General features: G+C 49.7%; 39 non-coding genes across 39 annotated transcripts; all 39 read left to right on the plus strand.

Moving 5' to 3' along the window:
- The first annotated feature begins 614 nt into the window (after positions 1–614).
- TRNAR-ACG (transfer RNA arginine (anticodon ACG)) lies at positions 615–687 on the plus strand. Its single transcript has one exon. It is a non-coding gene; the product is annotated as a tRNA-Arg (tRNA).
- An 8-nt stretch (positions 688–695) lies between these two features.
- On the plus strand, positions 696–767 carry TRNAH-GUG (transfer RNA histidin (anticodon GUG)). Its single transcript has one exon. It is a non-coding gene; the product is annotated as a tRNA-His (tRNA).
- Positions 768–1,480: 713 nt separating this feature from the next.
- On the plus strand, positions 1,481–1,553 carry TRNAR-ACG (transfer RNA arginine (anticodon ACG)). Its single transcript has one exon. It is a non-coding gene; the product is annotated as a tRNA-Arg (tRNA).
- Positions 1,554–1,561: 8 nt separating this feature from the next.
- Positions 1,562–1,633, plus strand: TRNAH-GUG (transfer RNA histidin (anticodon GUG)). The gene has a single exon. It is a non-coding gene; the product is annotated as a tRNA-His (tRNA).
- A 713-nt stretch (positions 1,634–2,346) lies between these two features.
- On the plus strand, positions 2,347–2,419 carry TRNAR-ACG (transfer RNA arginine (anticodon ACG)). The gene has a single exon. It is a non-coding gene; the product is annotated as a tRNA-Arg (tRNA).
- An 8-nt stretch (positions 2,420–2,427) lies between these two features.
- Positions 2,428–2,499, plus strand: TRNAH-GUG (transfer RNA histidin (anticodon GUG)). The gene has a single exon. It is a non-coding gene; the product is annotated as a tRNA-His (tRNA).
- Positions 2,500–3,198: 699 nt separating this feature from the next.
- On the plus strand, positions 3,199–3,271 carry TRNAR-ACG (transfer RNA arginine (anticodon ACG)). The gene has a single exon. It is a non-coding gene; the product is annotated as a tRNA-Arg (tRNA).
- Positions 3,272–3,279: 8 nt separating this feature from the next.
- On the plus strand, positions 3,280–3,351 carry TRNAH-GUG (transfer RNA histidin (anticodon GUG)). The gene has a single exon. It is a non-coding gene; the product is annotated as a tRNA-His (tRNA).
- Positions 3,352–4,058: 707 nt separating this feature from the next.
- Positions 4,059–4,131, plus strand: TRNAR-ACG (transfer RNA arginine (anticodon ACG)). Its single transcript has one exon. It is a non-coding gene; the product is annotated as a tRNA-Arg (tRNA).
- Positions 4,132–4,139: 8 nt separating this feature from the next.
- TRNAH-GUG (transfer RNA histidin (anticodon GUG)) lies at positions 4,140–4,211 on the plus strand. Its single transcript has one exon. It is a non-coding gene; the product is annotated as a tRNA-His (tRNA).
- Positions 4,212–4,914: 703 nt separating this feature from the next.
- On the plus strand, positions 4,915–4,987 carry TRNAR-ACG (transfer RNA arginine (anticodon ACG)). The gene has a single exon. It is a non-coding gene; the product is annotated as a tRNA-Arg (tRNA).
- A 784-nt stretch (positions 4,988–5,771) lies between these two features.
- TRNAR-ACG (transfer RNA arginine (anticodon ACG)) lies at positions 5,772–5,844 on the plus strand. Its single transcript has one exon. It is a non-coding gene; the product is annotated as a tRNA-Arg (tRNA).
- Positions 5,845–5,852: 8 nt separating this feature from the next.
- Positions 5,853–5,924, plus strand: TRNAH-GUG (transfer RNA histidin (anticodon GUG)). Its single transcript has one exon. It is a non-coding gene; the product is annotated as a tRNA-His (tRNA).
- Positions 5,925–6,629: 705 nt separating this feature from the next.
- Positions 6,630–6,702, plus strand: TRNAR-ACG (transfer RNA arginine (anticodon ACG)). Its single transcript has one exon. It is a non-coding gene; the product is annotated as a tRNA-Arg (tRNA).
- An 8-nt stretch (positions 6,703–6,710) lies between these two features.
- On the plus strand, positions 6,711–6,782 carry TRNAH-GUG (transfer RNA histidin (anticodon GUG)). The gene has a single exon. It is a non-coding gene; the product is annotated as a tRNA-His (tRNA).
- A 705-nt stretch (positions 6,783–7,487) lies between these two features.
- TRNAR-ACG (transfer RNA arginine (anticodon ACG)) lies at positions 7,488–7,560 on the plus strand. The gene has a single exon. It is a non-coding gene; the product is annotated as a tRNA-Arg (tRNA).
- An 8-nt stretch (positions 7,561–7,568) lies between these two features.
- Positions 7,569–7,640, plus strand: TRNAH-GUG (transfer RNA histidin (anticodon GUG)). The gene has a single exon. It is a non-coding gene; the product is annotated as a tRNA-His (tRNA).
- A 707-nt stretch (positions 7,641–8,347) lies between these two features.
- TRNAR-ACG (transfer RNA arginine (anticodon ACG)) lies at positions 8,348–8,420 on the plus strand. Its single transcript has one exon. It is a non-coding gene; the product is annotated as a tRNA-Arg (tRNA).
- Positions 8,421–9,205: 785 nt separating this feature from the next.
- TRNAR-ACG (transfer RNA arginine (anticodon ACG)) lies at positions 9,206–9,278 on the plus strand. Its single transcript has one exon. It is a non-coding gene; the product is annotated as a tRNA-Arg (tRNA).
- A 787-nt stretch (positions 9,279–10,065) lies between these two features.
- TRNAR-ACG (transfer RNA arginine (anticodon ACG)) lies at positions 10,066–10,138 on the plus strand. The gene has a single exon. It is a non-coding gene; the product is annotated as a tRNA-Arg (tRNA).
- Positions 10,139–10,146: 8 nt separating this feature from the next.
- TRNAH-GUG (transfer RNA histidin (anticodon GUG)) lies at positions 10,147–10,218 on the plus strand. Its single transcript has one exon. It is a non-coding gene; the product is annotated as a tRNA-His (tRNA).
- A 788-nt stretch (positions 10,219–11,006) lies between these two features.
- On the plus strand, positions 11,007–11,078 carry TRNAH-GUG (transfer RNA histidin (anticodon GUG)). Its single transcript has one exon. It is a non-coding gene; the product is annotated as a tRNA-His (tRNA).
- A 923-nt stretch (positions 11,079–12,001) lies between these two features.
- Positions 12,002–12,073, plus strand: TRNAH-GUG (transfer RNA histidin (anticodon GUG)). Its single transcript has one exon. It is a non-coding gene; the product is annotated as a tRNA-His (tRNA).
- Positions 12,074–12,780: 707 nt separating this feature from the next.
- Positions 12,781–12,853, plus strand: TRNAR-ACG (transfer RNA arginine (anticodon ACG)). Its single transcript has one exon. It is a non-coding gene; the product is annotated as a tRNA-Arg (tRNA).
- Positions 12,854–12,861: 8 nt separating this feature from the next.
- On the plus strand, positions 12,862–12,933 carry TRNAH-GUG (transfer RNA histidin (anticodon GUG)). The gene has a single exon. It is a non-coding gene; the product is annotated as a tRNA-His (tRNA).
- A 705-nt stretch (positions 12,934–13,638) lies between these two features.
- TRNAR-ACG (transfer RNA arginine (anticodon ACG)) lies at positions 13,639–13,711 on the plus strand. Its single transcript has one exon. It is a non-coding gene; the product is annotated as a tRNA-Arg (tRNA).
- Positions 13,712–13,719: 8 nt separating this feature from the next.
- On the plus strand, positions 13,720–13,791 carry TRNAH-GUG (transfer RNA histidin (anticodon GUG)). Its single transcript has one exon. It is a non-coding gene; the product is annotated as a tRNA-His (tRNA).
- A 709-nt stretch (positions 13,792–14,500) lies between these two features.
- TRNAR-ACG (transfer RNA arginine (anticodon ACG)) lies at positions 14,501–14,573 on the plus strand. The gene has a single exon. It is a non-coding gene; the product is annotated as a tRNA-Arg (tRNA).
- Positions 14,574–14,581: 8 nt separating this feature from the next.
- On the plus strand, positions 14,582–14,653 carry TRNAH-GUG (transfer RNA histidin (anticodon GUG)). The gene has a single exon. It is a non-coding gene; the product is annotated as a tRNA-His (tRNA).
- A 705-nt stretch (positions 14,654–15,358) lies between these two features.
- On the plus strand, positions 15,359–15,431 carry TRNAR-ACG (transfer RNA arginine (anticodon ACG)). Its single transcript has one exon. It is a non-coding gene; the product is annotated as a tRNA-Arg (tRNA).
- A 787-nt stretch (positions 15,432–16,218) lies between these two features.
- TRNAR-ACG (transfer RNA arginine (anticodon ACG)) lies at positions 16,219–16,291 on the plus strand. Its single transcript has one exon. It is a non-coding gene; the product is annotated as a tRNA-Arg (tRNA).
- A 787-nt stretch (positions 16,292–17,078) lies between these two features.
- Positions 17,079–17,151, plus strand: TRNAR-ACG (transfer RNA arginine (anticodon ACG)). The gene has a single exon. It is a non-coding gene; the product is annotated as a tRNA-Arg (tRNA).
- Positions 17,152–17,159: 8 nt separating this feature from the next.
- Positions 17,160–17,231, plus strand: TRNAH-GUG (transfer RNA histidin (anticodon GUG)). The gene has a single exon. It is a non-coding gene; the product is annotated as a tRNA-His (tRNA).
- A 707-nt stretch (positions 17,232–17,938) lies between these two features.
- On the plus strand, positions 17,939–18,011 carry TRNAR-ACG (transfer RNA arginine (anticodon ACG)). Its single transcript has one exon. It is a non-coding gene; the product is annotated as a tRNA-Arg (tRNA).
- An 8-nt stretch (positions 18,012–18,019) lies between these two features.
- Positions 18,020–18,091, plus strand: TRNAH-GUG (transfer RNA histidin (anticodon GUG)). The gene has a single exon. It is a non-coding gene; the product is annotated as a tRNA-His (tRNA).
- A 1,567-nt stretch (positions 18,092–19,658) lies between these two features.
- Positions 19,659–19,731, plus strand: TRNAR-ACG (transfer RNA arginine (anticodon ACG)). Its single transcript has one exon. It is a non-coding gene; the product is annotated as a tRNA-Arg (tRNA).
- An 8-nt stretch (positions 19,732–19,739) lies between these two features.
- TRNAH-GUG (transfer RNA histidin (anticodon GUG)) lies at positions 19,740–19,811 on the plus strand. The gene has a single exon. It is a non-coding gene; the product is annotated as a tRNA-His (tRNA).
- Positions 19,812–20,516: 705 nt separating this feature from the next.
- TRNAR-ACG (transfer RNA arginine (anticodon ACG)) lies at positions 20,517–20,589 on the plus strand. The gene has a single exon. It is a non-coding gene; the product is annotated as a tRNA-Arg (tRNA).
- Positions 20,590–20,597: 8 nt separating this feature from the next.
- On the plus strand, positions 20,598–20,669 carry TRNAH-GUG (transfer RNA histidin (anticodon GUG)). The gene has a single exon. It is a non-coding gene; the product is annotated as a tRNA-His (tRNA).
- The last annotated feature ends 562 nt before the right edge of the window (positions 20,670–21,231 follow it).

Below are 21,231 nucleotides of genomic sequence, written 5' to 3' on the forward strand. Positions count from 1 at the left end.
TCTCTCTCTCTCTAAGACCGCTTCTTGCAACCAGCACCAACTCTGTGATATAGGATACCTTGATACTATCCTAGCGTCGGTCGATTACAATGTGGCAGGCCGTAGTCAGATCACTAAAGGATTGGTCAACAGGCCAAGGTGTATCCTGCCATGTCATGCTACACCCGCTGTAACACAAACTTGGGGCCATGCGAACTCTACAACAGTGGCCTTTGAAGGTAACAGCAGAGAGTGAAAAGACTTTCTTTGAAGGCCAGTGGGATGTACATTTTGGACAGCGAGGACCACTGCTTTTCGAGAGGCACGAAAGTAGGCAGCCATCTATGTGGAAGTGAAACAACCGTCCTATAAGGCGGTGGGGTTTCCTTCAACACCACCTGTGGGCCACATAGAATGAGATTGTAACATTATTAGCCTTTGCCATTTTCACAACTATCGAGCAGCCATAAGCAGTGATGTGACAGCAACTGAGAAGGCCTGAGCACTTTCCTTTCCATTAGAAATTCAGCAGAAAGTTAGCCGTTTATCTCTGGAATGGCTGAGATGGTGTCGATTGGCTTCTGCAGCTAGAATGCCCTTTGTGAAGGCTTAGCAAAGAGTCAGGGCCAGGTGCAGGGCCAGTGGCGCAATGGATAACGCGTCTGACTACGGATCAGAAGATTGTAGGTTCGACTCCTACCTGGCTCGTTGACAATGCCGTGATCGTATAGTGGTTAGTACTCTGCGTTGTGGCCGCAGCAACCCCGGTTCGAATCCGGGTCACGGCATCTTTATGCGCTGGATGAAGTGTAATGTCCACAGTCACGCCCATGCCAGTTCGGACCCCTGAAGGTACACAAGGAGCAGGAAGTCTCTCTCTCTCTCTCTCTCTCTCTCTCTAAGACCGCTTCTTGCAACCAGCACCAACTCTGTGATATAGGATACCTTGATACTATCCTAGCGTCGGTCGATTACAATGTGGCAGGCCGTAGTCAGATCACTAAAGGATTGGTCAACAGGCCAAGGTGTATCCTGCCATGTCATGCTACACCCGCTGTAACACAAACTTGGGGCCATGCGAACTCTACAACAGTGGCCTTTGAAGGTAACAGCAGAGAGTGAAAAGACTTTCTTTGAAGGCCAGTGGGATGTACATTTTGGACAGCGAGGACCACTGCTTTTCGAGAGGCACGAAAGTAGGCAGCCATCTATGTGGAAGTGAAACAACCGTCCTATAAGGCGGTGGGGTTTCCTTCAACACCACCTGTGGGCCACATAGAATGAGATTGTAACATTATTAGCCTTTGCCATTTTCACAACTATCGAGCAGCCATAAGCAGTGATGTGACAGCAACTGAGAAGGCCTGAGCACTTTCCTTTCCATTAGAAATTCAGCAGAAAGTTAGCCGTTTATCTCTGGAATGGCTGAGATGGTGTCGATTGGCTTCTGCAGCTAGAATGCCCTTTGTGAAGGCTTAGCAAAGAGTCAGGGCCAGGTGCAGGGCCAGTGGCGCAATGGATAACGCGTCTGACTACGGATCAGAAGATTGTAGGTTCGACTCCTACCTGGCTCGTTGACAATGCCGTGATCGTATAGTGGTTAGTACTCTGCGTTGTGGCCGCAGCAACCCCGGTTCGAATCCGGGTCACGGCATCTTTATGCGCTGGATGAAGTGTAATGTCCACAGTCACGCCCATGCCAGTTCGGACCCCTGAAGGTACACAAGGAGCAGGAAGTCTCTCTCTCTCTCTCTCTCTCTCTCTCTAAGACCGCTTCTTGCAACCAGCACCAACTCTGTGATATAGGATACCTTGATACTATCCTAGCGTCGGTCGATTACAATGTGGCAGGCCGTAGTCAGATCACTAAAGGATTGGTCAACAGGCCAAGGTGTATCCTGCCATGTCATGCTACACCCGCTGTAACACAAACTTGGGGCCATGCGAACTCTACAACAGTGGCCTTTGAAGGTAACAGCAGAGAGTGAAAAGACTTTCTTTGAAGGCCAGTGGGATGTACATTTTGGACAGCGAGGACCACTGCTTTTCGAGAGGCACGAAAGTAGGCAGCCATCTATGTGGAAGTGAAACAACCGTCCTATAAGGCGGTGGGGTTTCCTTCAACACAACCTGTGGGCCACATAGAATGAGATTGTAACATTATTAGCCTTTGCCATTTTCACAACTATCGAGCAGCCATAAGCAGTGATGTGACAGCAACTGAGAAGGCCTGAGCACTTTCCTTTCCATTAGAAATTCAGCAGAAAGTTAGCCGTTTATCTCTGGAATGGCTGAGATGGTGTCGATTGGCTTCTGCAGCTAGAATGCCCTTTGTGAAGGCTTAGCAAAGAGTCAGGGCCAGGTGCAGGGCCAGTGGCGCAATGGATAACGCGTCTGACTACGGATCAGAAGATTGTAGGTTCGACTCCTACCTGGCTCGTTGACAATGCCGTGATCGTATAGTGGTTAGTACTCTGCGTTGTGGCCGCAGCAACCCCGGTTCGAATCCGGGTCACGGCATCTTTATGCGCTGGATGAAGTGTAATGTCCACAGTCACGCCCATGCCAGTTCGGACCCCTGAATGTACACAAGGAGCAGGAAGTCTCTCTCTCTCTCTAAGACCGCTTCTTGCAACCAGCACCAACTCTGTGATATAGGATACCTTGATACTATCCTAGCGTCGGTCGATTACAATGTGGCAGGCCGTAGTCAGATCACTAAAGGATTGGTCAACAGGCCAAGGTGTATCCTGCCATGTCATGCTACACCCGCTGTAACACAAACTTGGGGCCATGCGAACTCTACAACAGTGGCCTTTGAAGGTAACAGCAGAGAGTGAAAAGACTTTCTTTGAAGGCCAGTGGGATGTACATTTTGGACAGCGAGGACCACTGCTTTTCGAGAGGCACGAAAGTAGGCAGCCATCTATGTGGAAGTGAAACAACCGTCCTATAAGGCGGTGGGGTTTCCTTCAACACCACCTGTGGGCCACATAGAATGAGATTGTAACATTATTAGCCTTTGCCATTTTCACAACTATCGAGCAGCCATAAGCAGTGATGTGACAGCAACTGAGAAGGCCTGAGCACTTTCCTTTCCATTAGAAATTCAGCAGAAAGTTAGCCGTTTATCTCTGGAATGGCTGAGATGGTGTCGATTGGCTTCTGCAGCTAGAATGCCCTTTGTGAAGGCTTAGCAAAGAGTCAGGGCCAGGTGCAGGGCCAGTGGCGCAATGGATAACGCGTCTGACTACGGATCAGAAGATTGTAGGTTCGACTCCTACCTGGCTCGTTGACAATGCCGTGATCGTATAGTGGTTAGTACTCTGCGTTGTGGCCGCAGCAACCCCGGTTCGAATCCGGGTCACGGCATCTTTATGCGCTGGATGAAGTGTAATGTCCACAGTCACGCCCATGCCAGTTCGGACCCCTGAAGGTACACAAGGAGCAGGAAGTCTCTCTCTCTCTCTCTCTCTCTAAGACCGCTTCTTGCAACCAGCACCAACTCTGTGATATAGGATACCTTGATACTATCCTAGCGTCGGTCGATTACAATGTGGCAGGCCGTAGTCAGATCACTAAAGGATTGGTCAACAGGCCAAGGTGTATCCTGCCATGTCATGCTACACCCGCTGTAACACAAACTTGGGGCCATGCGAACTCTACAACAGTGGCCTTTGAAGGTAACAGCAGAGAGTGAAAAGACTTTCTTTGAAGGCCAGTGGGATGTACATTTTGGACAGCGAGGACCACTGCTTTTCGAGAGGCACGAAAGTAGGCAGCCATCTATGTGGAAGTGAAACAACCGTCCTATAAGGCGGTGGGGTTTCCTTCAACACCACCTGTGGGCCACATAGAATGAGATTGTAACATTATTAGCCTTTGCCATTTTCACAACTATCGAGCAGCCATAAGCAGTGATGTGACAGCAACTGAGAAGGCCTGAGCACTTTCCTTTCCATTAGAAATTCAGCAGAAAGTTAGCCGTTTATCTCTGGAATGGCTGAGATGGTGTCGATTGGCTTCTGCAGCTAGAATGCCCTTTGTGAAGGCTTAGCAAAGAGTCAGGGCCAGGTGCAGGGCCAGTGGCGCAATGGATAACGCGTCTGACTACGGATCAGAAGATTGTAGGTTCGACTCCTACCTGGCTCGTTGACAATGCCGTGATCGTATAGTGGTTAGTACTCTGCGTTGTGGCCGCAGCAACCCCGGTTCGAATCCGGGTCACGGCATCTTTATGCGCTGGATGAAGTGTAATGTCCACAGTCACGCCCATGCCAGTTCGGACCCCTGAAGGTACACAAGGAGCAGGAAGTCTCTCTCTCTCTCTCTCTAAGACCGCTTCTTGCAACCAGCACCAACTCTGTGATATAGGATACCTTGATACTATCCTAGCGTCGGTCGATTACAATGTGGCAGGCCGTAGTCAGATCACTAAAGGATTGGTCAACAGGCCAAGGTGTATCCTGCCATGTCATGCTACACCCGCTGTAACACAAACTTGGGGCCATGCGAACTCTACAACAGTGGCCTTTGAAGGTAACAGCAGAGAGTGAAAAGACTTTCTTTGAAGGCCAGTGGGATGTACATTTTGGACAGCGAGGACCACTGCTTTTCGAGAGGCACGAAAGTAGGCAGCCATCTATGTGGAAGTGAAACAACCGTCCTATAAGGCGGTGGGGTTTCCTTCAACACCACCTGTGGGCCACATAGAATGAGATTGTAACATTATTAGCCTTTGCCATTTTCACAACTATCGAGCAGCCATAAGCAGTGATGTGACAGCAACTGAGAAGGCCTGAGCACTTTCCTTTCCATTAGAAATTCAGCAGAAAGTTAGCCGTTTATCTCTGGAATGGCTGAGATGGTGTCGATTGGCTTCTGCAGTTAGAATGCCCTTTGTGAAGGCTTAGCAAAGAGTCAGGGCCAGGTGCAGGGCCAGTGGCGCAATGGATAACGCGTCTGACTACGGATCAGAAGATTGTAGGTTCGACTCCTACCTGGCTCGTTGACAATGCCGTGATCGTATAGTGGTTAGTACTCTGCGTTGTGGCCGCAGCAACCCCGGTTCGAATCTGGGTCACGGCATCTTTATGCGCTGGATGAAGTGTAATGTCCACAGTCACGCCCATGCCAGTTCGGACCCCTGAAGGTACACAAGGAGCAGGAAGTCTCTCTCTCTCTCTCTCTCTAAGACCGCTTCTTGCAACCAGCACCAACTCTGTGATATAGGATACCTTGATACTATCCTAGCGTCGGTCGATTACAATGTGGCAGGCCGTAGTCAGATCACTAAAGGATTGGTCAACAGGCCAAGGTGTATCCTGCCATGTCATGCTACACCCGCTGTAACACAAACTTGGGGCCATGCGAACTCTACAACAGTGGCCTTTGAAGGTAACAGCAGAGAGTGAAAAGACTTTCTTTGAAGGCCAGTGGGATGTACATTTTGGACAGCGAGGACCACTGCTTTTCGAGAGGCACGAAAGTAGGCAGCCATCTATGTGGAAGTGAACAACCGTCCTATAAGGCGGTGGGGTTTCCTTCAACACCACCTGTGGGCCACATAGAATGAGATTGTAACATTATTAGCCTTTGCCATTTTCACAACTATCGAGCAGCCATAAGCAGTGATGTGACAGCAACTGAGAAGGCCTGAGCACTTTCCTTTCCATTAGAAATTCAGCAGAAAGTTAGCCGTTTATCTCTGGAATGGCTGAGATGGTGTCGATTGGCTTCTGCAGTTAGAATGCCCTTTGTGAAGGCTTAGCAAAGAGTCAGGGCCAGGTGCAGGGCCAGTGGCGCAATGGATAACGCGTCTGACTACGGATCAGAAGATTGTAGGTTCGACTCCTACCTGGCTCGTTGACAATGCCGTGATCGTATAGTGGTTAGTACTCTGCGTTGTGGCCGCAGCAACCCCGGTTCGAATCCGGGTCACGGCATCTTTATGCGCTGGATGAAGTGTAATGTCCACAGTCACGCCCATGCCAGTTCGGACCCCTGAAGGTACACAAGGAGCAGGAAGTCTCTCTCTCTCTCTCTCTCTAAGACCGCTTCTTGCAACCAGCACCAACTCTGTGATATAGGATACCTTGATACTATCCTAGCGTCGGTCGATTACAATGTGGCAGGCCGTAGTCAGATCACTAAAGGATTGGTCAACAGGCCAAGGTGTATCCTGCCATGTCATGCTACACCCGCTGTAACACAAACTTGGGGCCATGCGAACTCTACAACAGTGGCCTTTGAAGGTAACAGCAGAGAGTGAAAAGACTTTCTTTGAAGGCCAGTGGGATGTACATTTTGGACAGCGAGGACCACTGCTTTTCGAGAGGCACGAAAGTAGGCAGCCATCTATGTGGAAGTGAAACAACCGTCCTATAAGGCGGTGGGGTTTCCTTCAACACCACCTGTGGGCCACATAGAATGAGATTGTAACATTATTAGCCTTTGCCATTTTCACAACTATCGAGCAGCCATAAGCAGTGATGTGACAGCAACTGAGAAGGCCTGAGCACTTTCCTTTCCATTAGAAATTCAGCAGAAAGTTAGCCGTTTATCTCTGGAATGGCTGAGATGGTGTCGATTGGCTTCTGCAGTTAGAATGCCCTTTGTGAAGGCTTAGCAAAGAGTCAGGGCCAGGTGCAGGGCCAGTGGCGCAATGGATAACGCGTCTGACTACGGATCAGAAGATTGTAGGTTCGACTCCTACCTGGCTCGTTGACAATGCCGTGATCGTATAGTGGTTAGTACTCTGCGTTGTGGCCGCAGCAACCCCGGTTCGAATCCGGGTCACGGCATCTTTATGCGCTGGATGAAGTGTAATGTCCACAGTCACGCCCATGCCAGTTCGGACCCCTGAAGGTACACAAGGAGCAGGAAGTCTCTCTCTCTCTCTCTCTCTAAGACCGCTTCTTGCAACCAGCACCAACTCTGTGATATAGGATACCTTGATACTATCCTAGCGTCGGTCGATTACAATGTGGCAGGCCGTAGTCAGATCACTAAAGGATTGGTCAACAGGCCAAGGTGTATCCTGCCATGTCATGCTACACCCGCTGTAACACAAACTTGGGGCCATGCGAACTCTACAACAGTGGCCTTTGAAGGTAACAGCAGAGAGTGAAAAGACTTTCTTTGAAGGCCAGTGGGATGTACATTTTGGACAGCGAGGACCACTGCTTTTCGAGAGGCACGAAAGTAGGCAGCCATCTATGTGGAAGTGAAACAACCGTCCTATAAGGCGGTGGGGTTTCCTTCAACACCACCTGTGGGCCACATAGAATGAGATTGTAACATTATTAGCCTTTGCCATTTTCACAACTATCGAGCAGCCATAAGCAGTGATGTGACAGCAACTGAGAAGGCCTGAGCACTTTCCTTTCCATTAGAAATTCAGCAGAAAGTTAGCCGTTTATCTCTGGAATGGCTGAGATGGTGTCGATTGGCTTCTGCAGTTAGAATGCCCTTTGTGAAGGCTTAGCAAAGAGTCAGGGCCAGGTGCAGGGCCAGTGGCGCAATGGATAACGCGTCTGACTACGGATCAGAAGATTGTAGGTTCGACTCCTACCTGGCTCGTTGACAATGCCGTGATCGTATAGTGGTTAGTACTCTGCGTTGTGGCCGCAGCAACCCCGGTTCGAATCCGGGTCACGGCATCTTTATGCGCTGGATGAAGTGTAATGTCCACAGTCACGCCCATGCCAGTTCGGACCCCTGAAGGTACACAAGGAGCAGGAAGTCTCTCTCTCTCTCTCTCTCTCTAAGACCGCTTCTTGCAACCAGCACCAACTCTGTGATATAGGATACCTTGATACTATCCTAGCGTCGGTCGATTACAATGTGGCAGGCCGTAGTCAGATCACTAAAGGATTGGTCAACAGGCCAAGGTGTATCCTGCCATGTCATGCTACACCCGCTGTAACACAAACTTGGGGCCATGCGAACTCTACAACAGTGGCCTTTGAAGGTAACAGCAGAGAGTGAAAAGACTTTCTTTGAAGGCCAGTGGGATGTACATTTTGGACAGCGAGGACCACTGCTTTTCGAGAGGCACGAAAGTAGGCAGCCATCTATGTGGAAGTGAAACAACCGTCCTATAAGGCGGTGGGGTTTCCTTCAACACCACCTGTGGGCCACATAGAATGAGATTGTAACATTATTAGCCTTTGCCATTTTCACAACTATCGAGCAGCCATAAGCAGTGATGTGACAGCAACTGAGAAGGCCTGAGCACTTTCCTTTCCATTAGAAATTCAGCAGAAAGTTAGCCGTTTATCTCTGGAATGGCTGAGATGGTGTCGATTGGCTTCTGCAGCTAGAATGCCCTTTGTGAAGGCTTAGCAAAGAGTCAGGGCCAGGTGCAGGGCCAGTGGCGCAATGGATAACGCGTCTGACTACGGATCAGAAGATTGTAGGTTCGACTCCTACCTGGCTCGTTGACAATGCCGTGATCATATAGTGGTTAGTACTCTGCGTTGTGGCCGCAGCAACCCCGGTTCGAATCCGGGTCACGGCATCTTTATGCGCTGGATGAAGTGTAATGTCCACAGTCACGCTCATGCCAGTTCGGACCCCTGAAGGTACACAAGGAGCAGGAAGTCTCTCTCTCTCTCTCTCTCTAAGACCGCTTCTTGCAACCAGCACCAACTCTGTGATATAGGATACCTTGATACTATCCTAGCGTCGGTCGATTACAATGTGGCAGGCCGTAGTCAGATCACTAAAGGATTGGTCAACAGGCCAAGGTGTATCCTGCCATGTCATGCTACACCCGCTGTAACACAAACTTGGGGCCATGCGAACTCTACAACAGTGGCCTTTGAAGGTAACAGCAGAGAGTGAAAAGACTTTCTTTGAAGGCCAGTGGGATGTACATTTTGGACAGCGAGGACCACTGCTTTTCGAGAGGCACGAAAGTAGGCAGCCATCTATGTGGAAGTGAAACAACCGTCCTATAAGGCGGTGGGGTTTCCTTCAACACCACCTGTGGGCCACATAGAATGAGATTGTAACATTATTAGCCTTTGCCATTTTCACAACTATCGAGCAGCCATAAGCAGTGATGTGACAGCAACTGAGAAGGCCTGAGCACTTTCCTTTCCATTAGAAATTCAGCAGAAAGTTAGCCGTTTATCTCTGGAATGGCTGAGATGGTGTCGATTGGCTTCTGCAGCTAGAATGCCCTTTGTGAAGGCTTAGCAAAGAGTCAGGGCCAGGTGCAGGGCCAGTGGCGCAATGGATAACGCGTCTGACTACGGATCAGAAGATTGTAGGTTCGACTCCTACCTGGCTCGTTGACAATGCCGTGATCGTATAGTGGTTAGTACTCTGCGTTGTGGCCGCAGCAACCCCGGTTCTAATCCGGGTCACGGCATTTTTATGCGCTGGATGAAGTGTAATGTCCACAGTCACGCCCATGCCAGTTCGGACCCCTGAAGGTACACAAGGAGCAGGAAGTCTCTCTCTCTCTCTCTCTCTCTAAGACCGCTTCTTGCAACCAGCACCAACTCTGTGATATAGGATACCTTGATACTATCCTAGCGTCGGTCGATTACAATGTGGCAGGCCGTAGTCAGATCACTAAAGGATTGGTCAACAGGCCAAGGTGTATCCTGCCATGTCATGCTACACCCGCTGTAACACAAACTTGGGGCCATGCGAACTCTACAACAGTGGCCTTTGAAGGTAACAGCAGAGAGTGAAAAGACTTTCTTTGAAGGCCAGTGGGATGTACATTTTGGACAGCGAGGACCACTGCTTTTCGAGAGGCACGAAAGTAGGCAGCCATCTATGTGGAAGTGAAACAACCGTCCTATAAGGCGGTGGGGTTTCCTTCAACACCACCTGTGGGCCACATAGAATGAGATTGTAACATTATTAGCCTTTGCCATTTTCACAACTATCGAGCAGCCATAAGCAGTGATGTGACAGCAACTGAGAAGGCCTGAGCACTTTCCTTTCCATTAGAAATTCAGCAGAAAGTTAGCCGTTTATCTCTGGAATGGCTGAGATGGTGTCGATTGGCTTCTGCAGCTAGAATGCCCTTTGTGAAGGCTTAGCAAAGAGTCAGGGCCAGGTGCAGGGCCAGTGGCGCAATGGATAACGCGTCTGACTACGGATCAGAAGATTGTAGGTTCGACTCCTACCTGGCTCGTTGACAATGCCGTGATCGTATAGTGGTTAGTACTCTGCGTTGTGGCCGCAGCAACCCCGGTTCGAATCCGGGTCACGGCATCTTTATGCGCTGGATGAAGTGTAATGTCCACAGTCACGCCCATGCCAGTTCGGACCCCTGAAGGTACACAAGGAGCAGGAAGTCTCTCTCTCTCTCTCTCTCTCTAAGACCGCTTCTTGCAACCAGCACCAACTCTGTGATATAGGATACCTTGATACTATCCTAGCGTCGGTCGATTACAATGTGGCAGGCCGTAGTCAGATCACTAAAGGATTGGTCAACAGGCCAAGGTGTATCCTGCCATGTCATGCTACACCCGCTGTAACACAAACTTGGGGCCATGCGAACTCTACAACAGTGGCCTTTGAAGGTAACAGCAGAGAGTGAAAAGACTTTCTTTGAAGGCCAGTGGGATGTACATTTTGGACAGCGAGGACCACTGCTTTTCGAGAGGCACGAAAGTAGGCAGCCATCTATGTGGAAGTGAAACAACCGTCCTATAAGGCGGTGGGGTTTCCTTCAACACCACCTGTGGGCCACATAGAATGAGATTGTAACATTATTAGCCTTTGCCATTTTCACAACTATCGAGCAGCCATAAGCAGTGATGTGACAGCAACTGAGAAGGCCTGAGCACTTTCCTTTCCATTAGAAATTCAGCAGAAAGTTAGCCGTTTATCTCTGGAATGGCTGAGATGGTGTCGATTGGCTTCTGCAGCTAGAATGCCCTTTGTGAAGGCTTAGCAAAGAGTCAGGGCCAGGTGCAGGGCCAGTGGCGCAATGGATAACACGTCTGACTACGGATCAGAAGATTGTAGGTTTGACTCCTACCTGGCTCGTTGACAATGCCGTGATCGTATAGTGGTTAGTACTCTGCGTTGTGGCCGCAGCAACCCCGGTTCGAATCCGGGTCACGGCATCTTTATGCGCTGGATGAAGTGTAATGTCCACAGTCACGCCCATGCCAGTTCGGACCCCTGAAGGTACACAAGGAGCAGGAAGTCTCTCTCTCTCTCTCTCTCTCTAAGACCGCTTCTTGCAACCAGCACCAACTCTGTGATATAGGATACCTTGATACTATCCTAGCGTCGGTCGATTACAATGTGGCAGGCCGTAGTCAGATCACTAAAGGATTGGTCAACAGGCCAAGGTGTATCCTGCCATGTCATGCTACACCCGCTGTAACACAAACTTGGGGCCATGCGAACTCTACAACAGTGGCCTTTGAAGGTAACAGCAGAGAGTGAAAAGACTTTCTTTGAAGGCCAGTGGGATGTACATTTTGGACAGCGAGGACCACTGCTTTTCGAGAGGCACGAAAGTAGGCTTAACATTATTAGCCTTTGCCATTTTCACAACTATCGAGCAGCCATAAGCAGTGATGTGACTTTCTTTGAAGGCCAGTGGGATGTACATTTTGGACAGCGAGGACCACTGCTTTTCGAGAGGCACGAAAGTAGGCAGCCATCTATGTGGAAGTGAAACAACCGTCCTATAAGGCGGTGGGGTTTCCTTCAACACCACCTGTGGGCCACATAGAATGAGATTGTAACATTATTAGCCTTTGCCATTTTCACAACTATCGAGCAGCCATAAGCAGTGATGTGACAGCAACTGAGAAGGCCTGAGCACTTTCCTTTCCATTAGAAATTCAGCAGAAAGTTAGCCGTTTATCTCTGGAATGGCTGAGATGGTGTCGATTGGCTTCTGCAGCTAGAATGCCCTTTGTGAAGGCTTAGCAAAGAGTCAGGGCCAGGTGCAGGGCCAGTGGCGCAATGGATAACACGTCTGACTACGGATCAGAAGATTGTAGGTTCGACTCCTACCTGGCTCGTTGACAATGCCGTGATCGTATAGTGGTTAGTACTCTGCGTTGTGGCCGCAGCAACCCCGGTTCGAATCCGGGTCACGGCATCTTTATGCGCTGGATGAAGTGTAATGTCCACAGTCACGCCCATGCCAGTTCGGACCCCTGAAGGTACACAAGGAGCAGGAAGTCTCTCTCTCTCTCTCTCTCTCTAAGACCGCTTCTTGCAACCAGCACCAACTCTGTGATATAGGATACCTTGATACTATCCTAGCGTCGGTCGATTACAATGTGGCAGGCCGTAGTCAGATCACTAAAGGATTGGTCAACAGGCCAAGGTGTATCCTGCCATGTCATGCTACACCCGCTGTAACACAAACTTGGGGCCATGCGAACTCTACAACAGTGGCCTTTGAAGGTAACAGCAGAGAGTGAAAAGACTTTCTTTGAAGGCCAGTGGGATGTACATTTTGGACAGCGAGGACCACTGCTTTTCGAGAGGCACGAAAGTAGGCAGCCATCTATGTGGAAGTGAAACAACCGTCCTATAAGGCGGTGGGGTTTCCTTCAACACCACCTGTGGGCCACATAGAATGAGATTGTAACATTATTAGCCTTTGCCATTTTCACAACTATCGAGCAGCCATAAGCAGTGATGTGACAGCAACTGAGAAGGCCTGAGCACTTTCCTTTCCATTAGAAATTCAGCAGAAAGTTAGCCGTTTATCTCTGGAATGGCTGAGATGGTGTCGATTGGCTTCTGCAGCTAGAATGCCCTTTGTGAAGGCTTAGCAAAGAGTCAGGGCCAGGTGCAGGGCCAGTGGCGCAATGGATAACGCGTCTGACTACGGATCAGAAGATTGTAGGTTCGACTCCTACCTGGCTCGTTGACAATGCCGTGATCGTATAGTGGTTAGTACTCTGCGTTGTGGCCGCAGCAACCCCGGTTCGAATCCGGGTCACGGCATCTTTATGCGCTGGATGAAGTGTAATGTCCACAGTCACGCCCATGCCAGTTCGGACCCCTGAAGGTACACAAGGAGCAGGAAGTCTCTCTCTCTCTCTCTCTCTAAGACCGCTTCTTGCAACCAGCACCAACTCTGTGATATAGGATACCTTGATACTATCCTAGCGTCGGTCGATTACAATGTGGCAGGCCGTAGTCAGATCACTAAAGGATTGGTCAACAGGCCAAGGTGTATCCTGCCATGTCATGCTACACCCGCTGTAACACAAACTTGGGGCCATGCGAACTCTACAACAGTGGCCTTTGAAGGTAACAGCAGAGAGTGAAAAGACTTTCTTTGAAGGCCAGTGGGATGTACATTTTGGACAGCGAGGACCACTGCTTTTCGAGAGGCACGAAAGTAGGCAGCCATCTATGTGGAAGTGAAACAACCGTCCTATAAGGCGGTGGGGTTTCCTTCAACACCACCTGTGGGCCACATAGAATGAGATTGTAACATTATTAGCCTTTGCCATTTTCACAACTATCGAGCAGCCATAAGCAGTGATGTGACAGCAACTGAGAAGGCCTGAGCACTTTCCTTTCCATTAGAAATTCAGCAGAAAGTTAGCCGTTTATCTCTGGAATGGCTGAGATGGTGTCGATTGGCTTCTGCAGCTAGAATGCCCTTTGTGAAGGCTTAGCAAAGAGTCAGGGCCAGGTGCAGGGCCAGTGGCGCAATGGATAACGCGTCTGACTACGGATCAGAAGATTGTAGGTTCGACTCCTACCTGGCTCGTTGACAATGCCGTGATCGTATAGTGGTTAGTACTCTGCGTTGTGGCCGCAGCAACCCCGGTTCGAATCCGGGTCACGGCATCTTTATGCGCTGGATGAAGTGTAATGTCCACAGTCACGCCCATGCCAGTTCGGACCCCTGAAGGTACACAAGGAGCAGGAAGTCTCTCTCTCTCTCTCTCTCTCTCTAAGACCGCTTCTTGCAACCAGCACCAACTCTGTGATATAGGATACCTTGATACTATCCTAGCGTCGGTCGATTACAATGTGGCAGGCCGTAGTCAGATCACTAAAGGATTGGTCAACAGGCCAAGGTGTATCCTGCCATGTCATGCTACACCCGCTGTAACACAAACTTGGGGCCATGCGAACTCTACAACAGTGGCCTTTGAAGGTAACAGCAGAGAGTGAAAAGACTTTCTTTGAAGGCCAGTGGGATGTACATTTTGGACAGCGAGGACCACTGCTTTTCGAGAGGCACGAAAGTAGGCAGCCATCTATGTGGAAGTGAAACAACCGTCCTATAAGGCGGTGGGGTTTCCTTCAACACCACCTGTGGGCCACATAGAATGAGATTGTAACATTATTAGCCTTTGCCATTTTCACAACTATCGAGCAGCCATAAGCAGTGATGTGACAGCAACTGAGAAGGCCTGAGCACTTTCCTTTCCATTAGAAATTCAGCAGAAAGTTAGCCGTTTATCTCTGGAATGGCTGAGATGGTGTCGATTGGCTTCTGCAGCTAGAATGCCCTTTGTGAAGGCTTAGCAAAGAGTCAGGGCCAGGTGCAGGGCCAGTGGCGCAATGGATAACGCGTCTGACTACGGATCAGAAGATTGTAGGTTCGACTCCTACCTGGCTCGTTGACAATGCCGTGATCGTATAGTGGTTAGTACTCTGCGTTGTGGCCGCAGCAACCCCGGTTCGAATCCGGGTCACGGCATCTTTATGCGCTGGATGAAGTGTAATGTCCACAGTCACGCCCATGCCAGTTCGGACCCCTGAAGGTACACAAGGAGCAGGAAGTCTCTCTCTCTCTCTCTCTCTAAGACCGCTTCTTGCAACCAGCACCAACTCTGTGATATAGGATACCTTGATACTATCCTAGCGTCGGTCGATTACAATGTGGCAGGCCGTAGTCAGATCACTAAAGGATTGGTCAACAGGCCAAGGTGTATCCTGCCATGTCATGCTACACCCGCTGAAACACAAACTTGGGGCCATGCGAACTCTACAACAGTGGCCTTTGAAGGTAACAGCAGAGAGTGAAAAGACTTTCTTTGAAGGCCAGTGGGATGTACATTTTGGACAGCGAGGACCACTGCTTTTCGAGAGGCACGAAAGTAGGCAGCCATCTATGTGGAAGTGAAACAACCGTCCTATAAGGCGGTGGGGTTTCCTTCAACACCACCTGTGGGCCACATAGAATGAGATTGTAACATTATTAGCCTTTGCCATTTTCACAACTATCGAGCAGCCATAAGCAGTGATGTGACAGCAACTGAGAAGGCCTGAGCACTTTCCTTTCCATTAGAAATTCAGCAGAAAGTTAGCCGTTTATCTCTGGAATGGCTGAGATGGTGTCGATTGGCTTCTGCAGCTAGAATGCCCTTTGTGAAGGCTTAGCAAAGAGTCAGGGCCAGGTGCAGGGCCAGTGGCGCAATGGATAACGCGTCTGACTACGGATCAGAAGATTGTAGGTTCGACTCCTACCTGGCTCGTTGACAATGCTGTGATCGTATAGTGGTTAGTACTCTGCGTTGTGGCCGCAGCAACCCCGGTTCGAATCCGGGTCACGGCATCTTTATGCGCTGGATGAAGTGTAATGTCCACAGTCACGCCCATGCCAGTTCGGACCCCTGAAGGTACACAAGGAGCAGGAAGTCTCTCTCTCTCTCTCTCTCTCTAAGACCGCTTCTTGCAACCAGCACCAACTCTGTGATATAGGATACCTTGATACTATCCTAGCGTCGGTCGATTACAATGTGGCAGGCCGTAGTCAGATCACTAAAGGATTGGTCAACAGGCCAAGGTGTATCCTGCCATGTCATGCTACACCCGCTGTAACACAAACTTGGGGCCATGCGAACTCTACAACAGTGGCCTTTGAAGGTAACAGCAGAGAGTGAAAAGACTTTCTTTGAAGGCCAGTGGGATGTACATTTTGGACAGCGAGGACCACTGCTTTTCGAGAGGCACGAAAGTAGGCAGCCATCTATGTGGAAGTGAAACAACCGTCCTATAAGGTGGTGGGGTTTCCTTCAACACCACCTGTGGGCCACATAGAATGAGATTGTAACATTATTAGCCTTTGCCATTTTCACAACTATCGAGCAGCCATAAGCAGTGATGTGACAGCAACTGAGAAGGCCTGAGCACTTTCCTTTCCATTAGAAATTCAGCAGAAAGTTAGCCGTTTATCTCTGGAATGGCTGAGATGGTGTCGATTGGCTTCTGCAGCTAGAATGCCCTTTGTGAAGGCTTAGCAAAGAGTCAGGGCCAGGTGCAGGGCCAGTGGCGCAATGGATAACGCGTCTGACTACGGATCAGAAGATTGTAGGTTCGACTCCTACCTGGCTCGTTGACAATGACGTGATCGTATAGTGGTTAGTACTCTGCGTTGTGGCCGCAGCAACCCCGGTTCGAATCCGGGTCACGGCATCTTTATGCGCTGGATGAAGTGTAATGTCCACAGTCACGCCCATGCCAGTTCGGACCCCTGAAGGTACACAAGGAGCAGGAAGTCTCTCTCTCTCTCTCTCTCTCTAAGACCGCTTCTTGCAACCAGCACCAACTCTGTGATATAGGATACCTTGATACTATCCTAGCGTCGGTCGATTACAATGTGGCAGGCCGTAGTCAGATCACTAAAGGATTGGTCAACAGGCCAAGGTGTATCCTGCCATGTCATGCTACACCCGCTGTAACACAAACTTGGGGCCATGCGAACTCTACAACAGTGGCCTTTGAAGGTAACAGCAGAGAGTGAAAAGACTTTCTTTGAAGGCCAGTGGGATGTACATTTTGGACAGCGAGGACCACTGCTTTTCGAGAGGCACGAAAGTAGGCAGCCATCTATGTGGAAGTGAAACAACCGTCCTATAAGGTGGTGGGGTTTCCTTCAACACCACCTGTGGGCCACATAGAATGAGATTGTAACATTATTAGCCTTTGCCATTTTCACAACTATCGAGCAGCCATAAGCAGTGATGTGACAGCAACTGAGAAGGCCTGAGCACTTTCCTTTCCATTAGAAATTCAGCAGAAAGTTAGCCGTTTATCTCTGGAATGGCTGAGATGGTGTCGATTGGCTTCTGCAGCTAGAATGCCCTTTGTGAAGGCTTAGCAAAGAGTCAGGGCCAGGTGCAGGGCCAGTGGCGCAATGGATAACGCGTCTGACTACGGATCAGAAGATTGTAGGTTCGACTCCTACCTGGCTCGTTGACAATGCCGTGATCGTATAGTGGTTAGTACTCTGCGTTGTGGCCGCAGCAACCCCGGTTCGAATCCGGGTCACGGCATCTTTATGCGCTGGATGAAGTGTAATGTCCACAGTCACGCCCATGCCAGTTCGGACCCCTGAAGGTACACAAGGAGCAGGAAGTCTCTCTCTCTCTCTCTCTCTCTAAGACCGCTTCTTGCAACCAGCACCAACTCTGTGATATAGGATACCTTGATACTATCCTAGCGTCGGTCGATTACAATGTGGCAGGCCGTAGTCAGATCACTAAAGGATTGGTCAACAGGCCAAGGTGTATCCTGCCATGTCATGCTACACCCGCTGTAACACAAACTTGGGGCCATGCGAACTCTACAACAGTGGCCTTTGAAGGTAACAGCAGAGAGTGAAAAGACTTTCTTTGAAGGCCAGTGGGATGTACATTTTGGACAGCGAGGACCACTGCTTTTCGAGAGGCACGAAAGTAGGCAGCCATCTATGTGGAAGTGAAACAACCGTCCTATAAGGCGGTGGGGTTTCCTTCAACACCACCTGTGGGCCACATAGAATGAGATTGTAACATTATTAGCCTTTGCCATTTTCACAACTATCGAGCAGCCATAAGCAGTGATGTGACAGCAACTGAGAAGGCCTGAGCACTTTCCTTTCCATTAGAAATTCAGCAGAAAGTTAGCCGTTTATCTCTGGAATGGCTGAGATGGTGTCGATTGGCTTCTGCAGCTAGAATGCCCTTTGTGAAGGCTTAGCAAAGAGTCAGGGCCAGGTGCAGGGCCAGTGGCGCAATGGATAACGCGTCTGACTACGGATCAGAAGATTGTAGGTTCGACTCCTACCTGGCTCGTTGACAATGCCGTGATCGTATAGTGGTTAGTACTCTGCGTTGTGGCCGCAGCAACCCCGGTTCGAATCCGGGTCACGGCATCTTTATGCGCTGGATGAAGTGTAATGTCCACAGTCACGCCCATGCCAGTTCGGACCCCTGAAGGTACACAAGGAGCAGGAAGTCTCTCTCTCTCTCTCTCTCTCTCTAAGACCGCTTCTTGCAACCAGCACCAACTCTGTGATATAGGATACCTTGATACTATCCTAGCGTCGGTCGATTACAATGTGGCAGGCCGTAGTCAGATCACTAAAGGATTGGTCAACAGGCCAAGGTGTATCCTGCCATGTCATGCTACACCCGCTGTAACACAAACTTGGGGCCATGCGAACTCTACAACAGTGGCCTTTGAAGGTAACAGCAGAGAGTGAAAAGACTTTCTTTGAAGGCCAGTGGGATGTACATTTTGGACAGCGAGGACCACTGCTTTTCGAGAGGCACGAAAGTAGGCAGCCATCTATGTGGAAGTGAAACAACCGTCCTATAAGGTGGTGGGGTTTCCTTCAACACCACCTGTGGGCCACATAGAATGAGATTGTAACATTATTAGCCTTTGCCATTTTCACAACTATCGAGCAGCCATAAGCAGTGATGTGACAGCAACTGAGAAGGCCTGAGCACTTTCCTTTCCATTAGAAATTCAGCAGAAAGTTAGCCGTTTATCTCTGGAATGGCTGAGATGGTGTCGATTGGCTTCTGCAGCTAGAATGCCCTTTGTGAAGGCTTAGCAAAGAGTCAGGGCCAGGTGCAGGGCCAGTGGCGCAATGGATAACGTGTCTGACTACGGATCAGAAGATTGTAGGTTCGACTCCTACCTGGCTCGTTGACAATGCCGTGATCGTATAGTGGTTAGTACTCTGTGTTGTGGCCGCAGCAACCCCGGTTCGAATCCGGGTCACGGCATCTTTATGCGCTGGATGAAGTGTAATGTCCACAGTCACGCCCATGCCAGTTCGGACCCCTGAAGGTACACAAGGAGCAGGAAGTCTCTCTCTCTCTCTCTCTCTAAGACCGCTTCTTGCAACCAGCACCAACTCTGTGATATAGGATACCTTGATACTATCCTAGCGTCGGTCGATTACAATGTGGCAGGCCGTAGTCAGATCACTAAAGGATTGGTCAACAGGCCAAGGTGTATCCTGCCATGTCATGCTACACCCGCTGTAACACAAACTTGGGGCCATGCGAACTCTACAACAGTGGCCTTTGAAGGTAACAGCAGAGAGTGAAAAGACTTTCTTTGAAGGCCAGTGGGATGTACATTTTGGACAGCGAGGACCACTGCTTTTCGAGAGGCACGAAAGTAGGCAGCCATCTATGTGGAAGTGAAACAACCGTCCTATAAGGTGGTGGGGTTTCCTTCAACACCACCTGTGGGCCACATAGAATGAGATTGTAACATTATTAGCCTTTGCCATTTTCACAACTATCGAGCAGCCATAAGCAGTGATGTGACAGCAACTGAGAAGGCCTGAGCACTTTCCTTTCCATTAGAAATTCAGCAGAAAGTTAGCCGTTTATCTCTGGAATGGCTGAGATGGTGTCGATTGGCTTCTGCAGCTAGAATGCCCTTTGTGAAGGCTTAGCAAAGAGTCAGGGCCAGGTGCAGGGCCAGTGGCGCAATGGATAACGCGTCTGACTACGGATCAGAAGATTGTAGGTTCGACTCCTACCTGGCTCGTTGACAATGCCGTGATCGTATAGTGGTTAGTACTCTGCGTTGTGGCCGCAGCAACCCCGGTTCGAATCCGGGTCACGGCATCTTTATGCGCTGGATGAAGTGTAATGTCCACAGTCACGCCCATGCCAGTTCGGACCCCTGAAGGTACACAAGGAGCAGGAAGTCTCTCTCTCTCTCTCTCTCTAAGACCGCTTCTTGCAACCAGCACCAACTCTGTGATATAGGATACCTTGATACTATCCTAGCGTCGGTCGATTACAATGTGGCAGGCCGTAGTCAGATCACTAAAGGATTGGTCAACAGGCCAAGGTGTATCCTGCCATGTCATGCTACACCCGCTGTAACACAAACTTGGGGCCATGCGAACTCTACAACAGTGGCCTTTGAAGGTAACAGCAGAGAGTGAAAAGACTTTCTTTGAAGGCCAGTGGGATGTACATTTTGGACAGCGAGGACCACTGCTTTTCGAGAGGCACGAAAGTAGGCAGCCATCTATGTGGAAGTGAAACAACCGTCCTATAAGGTGGTGGGGTTTCCTTCAACACCACCTGTGGGCCACATAGAATGAGATTGTAACATTATTAGCCTTTGCCATTTTCACAACTATCGAGCAGCCATAAGCAGTGATGTGACAGCAACTGAGAAGGCCTGAGCACTTTCCTTTCCATTAGAAATTCAGCAGAAAGTTAGCCGTTTATCTCTGGAATGGCTGAGATGGTGTCGATTGGCTTCTGCAGCTAGAATGCCCTTTGTGAAGGCTTAGCAAAGAGTCAGGGCCAGGTGCAGGGCCAGTGGCGCAATGGATAACGCGTCTGACTACGGATCAGAAGATTGTAGGTTCGACTCCTACCTGGCTCGTTGACAATGCCGTGATCGTATAGTGGTTAGTACTCTGCGTTGTGGCCGCAGCAACCCCGGTTCGAATCCGGGTCACGGCATCTTTATGCGCTGGATGAAGTGTAATGTCCACAGTCACGCCCATGCCAGTTCGGACCCCTGAAGGTACACAAGGAGCAGGAAGTCTCTCTCTCTCTCTCTCTCTAAGACCGCTTCTTGCAACCAGCACCAACTCTGTGATATAGGATACCTTGATACTATCCTAGCGTCGGTCGATTACAATGTGGCAGGCCGTAGTCAGATCACTAAAGGATTGGTCAACAGGCCAAGGTGTATCCTGCCATGTCATGCTACACCCGCTGTAACACAAACTTGGGGCCATGCGAACTCTACAACAGTGGCCTTTGAAGGTAACAGCAGAGAGTGAAAAGACTTTCTTTGAAGGCCAGTGGGATGTACATTTTGGACAGCGAGGACCACTGCTTTTCGAGAGGCACGAAAGTAGGCAGCCATCTATGTGGAAGTGAAACAACCGTCCTATAAGGTGGTGGGGTTTCCTTCAACACCACCTGTGGGCCACATAGAATGAGATTGTAACATTATTAGCCTTTGCCATTTTCACAACTATCGAGCAGCCATAAGCAGTGATGTGACAGCAACTGA

The sequence above is a fragment of the Lithobates pipiens genome, unplaced genomic scaffold, assembly GCF_037356315.1.
Source record: "Lithobates pipiens isolate NorthernLeopardFrog02 unplaced genomic scaffold, aLitPip1_a1.2 Scaffold_8, whole genome shotgun sequence".
NCBI lineage: Eukaryota > Metazoa > Chordata > Amphibia > Anura > Ranidae > Lithobates > Lithobates pipiens.